Raw genomic sequence first — 4,872 nt, forward strand, 5'->3', positions numbered from 1 at the left:
GGGGAAGGGGGGGAGAGAGAGAGAGAGAGGGAGGAGGGAGAGGGTTGGGGAGAGGAGAGGGAGAGAAGGCCTCACCTTCCTCTTTATCCCACTGCCCCACTCCCTCTCTCATTCTGCTTTTCTTAGAGTGTTGGCCCATTCTCTCTTGTCACAGAAGCAGCCCCAGTGAAACCAGCTCCACCTGTGATCCTAGGAAGAGAAAGCATCTTCTCTGGGAGCTCTGGCAGTAATGCTCTGGGGAATACTCTTGGTCATGGGGACTGGGGGCTGTGAGAGGACTTTGTGAACTATATGGAATGTAGCTGTTGGGGTGACAACATGCCCGTACTTCATCTTGATAAGACATGTCATTTGATAGTTGAAAGCTATAATTATTTAAAGATAATGCACAATATATTTTAATAGCTTTATCAAGATACAGTTCACATACCATAGGACTCACTCATTTAAAGTATACAGTTCAATGGTTTGAATATATTCACAGTTGTACAGCTATCACCACTGTCTAATCTGTAACACTTTCATCACAAAAAGAAACCTTGCACCCATTCACAGTCACTCCCTATTTTTCCCAAATCTCTTAGCCTTAAGCAACCACTCATCTACTTTCTGTCTCTACAGATTTGCCTATTCTAGACATTTTATGTAAGTGCAATCAGACGACTTGTGGTCTTTTGTGTCTGACTTCTTTCATTAGCATGTTTTCAAGGTTTATCTATCTTTGTATATCATCATGCATTTTTTATTAATTCCCAAATATTATCCTGTTATATGGATATGCCACATTTTGTATTTCTGTCTGTTGTTGATGGACATTTGGGTTGTTTTCATGTTTTTGCAATTATGAATAATGCTACTGTGTGTCTGGTAGAGGACTTTTGGCCCCGTTCCCCAGCCATGTGGAAAGGGCCTAATTCCCAATAAGGAAGGCCCTTCCTCCCCCACAGGGAGGGTCCCTTATCTCACTCTATCCTGGCCCGGCCCAAGACCAGCAACCTTCCCACCCAGCGCCCCACTGAACCAATCACCATCCGCCCCACCAGCTCTCCCGTAACCTCCCGTCCCACAGGCTCCCACCCGGCAGGCTTCCTGCCCAGCAACCAACCTAGCCAATTATTACCCGCCAGGTCAGCTCTCCTACTGCCCCAGGCCCTCTGTCCCTATAAAGTCGACCGAACAAAGCGCGCGCGATTTCTCCCTTCCCGCTTGAGTCGCCCGGAGATCCCAATAAAGTCGGTACCGGTCACCATGCGTCCTGCCTCGAGTCTGTTGAGCGCCTGCCTCCGTGGGTCGGGGTCCCACAGCCGGGGTCGCACAAGTGGTGCCGAAACCCGGGAGCGCGGGCTGCCGGCCCGGCCACAGCCCCCTCCTCCAGCGACCCTTTTTTGGGTCCGACACCTCTACGCTCCAACTAAGGTAAGTTCATTTTTTTCTCTTGCCTTTCCTTCCACGTGGTGTGCACAGTAGTCCCTCCCAATTCTCCGGACCCCCCCGCCTAGCGTCGGCCGACCCGAGGAAGGTCCTCCGTTCCGGCTCCAGGAGCCCCTCCGGGAACTGCCAGACAGGGGACGCCCTCTCTGACTCTTCCCTCTGTTAATTCTCTGGGTATCTGCAGTGCAAGGGGGACGCCTCTTCCTGCATCTACCCAGCCGTTGGCAGGGAACCACTGCTGCGCACGCCATGGGGAACGCGGAGTCCAAAATACCCTTAACACCCCTCTTGGGTGTTTATTGCGAAACTTCTCCAAATTGGGATACTCGCAAACCCTAAGGCGAAGGAAAGTCATTTTCTTGTCTCAAGCGGCATGGCCCCAGTATCAGCTCGATAACCAGTCACATTGGCCCCCGACTGGCACATTCGATTCCAATATCCTTCGTGACCTTGACAATTTCTGCCGCCGTACAGGCAAAGATCGCGAGGTGCCTTATGTACAGGCTTTTTGGGATCTCCGTACCCACCCGGACCTTTGTTCCACTTGCTCTACGCATCAGGTTCTTTTAGCCCAGGTCCCTTGCAAAACCTCCTCCGCTATCTCTATTCTCCCCCGCCTTACTCAATGCAGGAGGATCTGCCTGAACATCTGTCTCCTCCCGCCAACCCTAGCAACTAGTTACCACCAGCCGTTAGCCCTTCCCCCGCTCCCTCCGCACTTCCTGCCTCAGAGGCCTCACCTCGCCCTTCCCCCGCTCCCTCTGCACTTCCTGCCTCAGAGCCCTCGCCTCGCCCTTCCCCCACTCCCTCCGCGCCTCCTCCTTTGGAGACCGCACCCTGTCTTACCTCCCCGGTAGCAGCCCATACCCGCTCACATTAGCCCACCCTCCTGGCTCCGCTTCGAGAGGTGGCCGGGGCGGAAGGTTTAGTTAGGGTACACGTCCCTTTCTCCCTCCAAGATCTAGCACAAATAGAAAAGTGCTTAGAGTCCTTTTCCGCCGATTCGTCTACATACATAAAAGAGTTTAAGTACCTCACTCAAACTTATGACCTCACCTGGCATGACATTAGGGTCATCTGCACCTCCACCCTAACGGCCGAAGAACACGAGCGTATTCTGGCTGCTGCCTGGCACCAGACAAAGATCATGCCATAGACAATCAAATTCCTTTAGGCTCTGAGGTTGTCCCCAGTGAGGACCTGCAGTGGGATTATCAGGCAGGTCGGGGCTCTGATATACCCAGGCGGGACCGCTTGATACGGTATCTCCTTCGAGGAATGGATGCCGTATCAAACAAGGTAGTCAATTATGATAAATTAAGAGAGGTCACCCAACTCCCAGATGAAAATCCCACTCTTTTCCTAGGCCGCCTACAAGAAGCTCTAGTCCGATACACTTGGCTAGACCCTACATCCCAGAATGGGGCCACTGTCCTAGCTTCTCATTTCATTTCCCAATCTGCCCCTGATATCCGAAGAAAACTAAAGAAGGCGGAGGAGGGCCCCGAGACTCCCATCCAAAACCTGGTAAAAATGGCCTTTAAAGTCTTCAATGCCCGAGAGGATACGGCRGAAGCTGCACGCCAGGCCCGCCTAAAGCAGAAAGTGACACTTCAAACCCAGGCCCTAGCGGCGGCCCTGCGGCCTGCGGGGCCCCAAAGGCTCAAATCTGAATCCCGCGCCCCCCCCGGGGGCCTGCTATAAGTGCGGGAAGGAGGGTCACTGGTCTAGGGCCTGCCCCCAGCCACGGGCCCCAACGAAGCCTTGCCCTATTTGCCATCTTGAGGGACACTGGAAATCGGACTGTCCTAACTTCCCCAGGGTACCGGTTCCTCAAAACCAGCACACCGGGCGGAAGCAGTCGACGCCCGTCCCCGGATGGGAGATGCCTGTAAGTCAGGAGTCCACCTCTGGGGAGTCTCCACTTCCCAATTTAATGGGCCTGTTGGACAATTAGTGGGGCCCTGGCTCTTTGACCCCAGTTACCCTCGCTGAGCCTAGGGTCACTCTACAGGTAGCGGGTAAAAGTGTCTCTTTCTTGCTGGACACGGGGGCTACCTTTTCTGTCCTCTCTTCTTTTTCGGGCCCTATTATCCCTTCCCAGGTCTCAGTTGTGGGAGTTGACGGAACCCCCCAAGTCCCTAGCCAAACTCTGCCACTCACATGCTCTTATGCCTCTGTCCCGTTTACTCACTCCTTCCTGGTAATTCCAACCTGCCCAGTGCCCTTACTAGGACGGGACATTCTCTCCAAGCTAAATGCCACTATTACCCTCTCCCCGACTGCCCAGTGTAACCTCCTTCTTTTGGCACATGTCCCAGAGCACACACCCACAGCGGATTTGGCCACGCTACTCCCTGAAGTAAATCCCCAAGTCTGGAATATCAACAGCCCCACTGTGGCCGCCCACCATCGGCCTGTTAAAATTTTCCTCAAGAAATCCGCTCCCAGGTTTCTATCTCGTCCCCAATTCCCCATCTCCAAAGCCCACCGCCTCGGGCTCCATCCTGTAATTGAACGGCTCAAAAGCCGAGGCCTTTTAATCCCCACCAATTCCCCATGCAACACCCCCATCCTTCCTGTCCACAAACCCTCAGGACAATATAGGTTAGTTCAGGACCTGCGTCTCATTAATGAGGCAGTCATACCTATATACCCAGTCGTTCCAAACCCCTATACGCTACTCTCTCATGTCCCTTCAAACACCACGTGCTTCTCGGTTTTGGATCTTAAGAATGCTTTTTTTACCATTCCCCTCGACCCAAGCTCATACTTTATCTTTGCCTTCACTTGGGATGATCCCCTCACGGGTGTTTCCCAGCAGCTCACGTGGACAGTTCTCCCCCAGGGATTCAGGGACAGCCCTCACCTGTTTGGGCAAGCGCTGGCCTTGGACCTACTCAACTGTAACCTCACGCCCTCTTCTGTCCTCCAATATGTAGATGATTTACTGGTCTGCTCCCCTAGTCGCCCTGAATGTATACGGGCCACCACCATCCTTCTTAATTTCCTACATGACAAGGGGTACCGAGTGTCCCCTAACAAGGCCCAGGTAGCCTCATCTTCAGTCACCTACCTAGGCTTACAGCTCATGCCTGGGAAAAAATCCATCACGGTCGACCGGTTACAGGCTCTTAAGGCCCTCCAGGCCCCGCAGTCAGCTCAGGAAATACTTTCCTTCTTGGGACTGGTTGGGTTCTTCCGCCACTGGGTCCCTAATTATGCCGTCTTAGCCAAGCCCCTATATCAGGCCGCAACAGACACCCCTATGGGACCGCTCTCTTCCCAGGGCACGGTCGACCAGGCCTTCCGGGTACTCCTTAAGGTTCTATGCACATCCACCAGCCTGGCCTTGCCTAACCCCAACCTGCCCTTTCATCTGTACACAGATGAGAGATCTCATACCGCAATAGGGGTCCTAGCACAACCAGTAGGAGACAC

The 4,872-nt window shown here is 53.3% G+C and overlaps 1 long non-coding RNA gene across 1 annotated transcript in view; it reads left to right on the forward strand.

Moving 5' to 3' along the window:
- The window catches only part of LOC119473299, a 16,767-nt gene extending 13,712 nt beyond the window's left edge, over positions 1–3,055 (forward strand). The window contains exons 2-3 of the long non-coding RNA XR_005202503.1: positions 1,778–1,781; positions 2,910–3,055. This is a non-coding gene — a long non-coding RNA (uncharacterized LOC119473299). The remainder of the gene's footprint in view (positions 1–1,777; positions 1,782–2,909) is intronic.
- Positions 3,056–4,872: the final 1,817 nt, after the last annotated feature.

The sequence above is a fragment of the Cebus imitator genome, unplaced genomic scaffold (assembly GCF_001604975.1).
Source record: "Cebus imitator isolate Cc_AM_T3 unplaced genomic scaffold, Cebus_imitator-1.0 Scaffold146, whole genome shotgun sequence".
NCBI classification, from domain to species: domain Eukaryota; kingdom Metazoa; phylum Chordata; class Mammalia; order Primates; family Cebidae; genus Cebus; species Cebus imitator.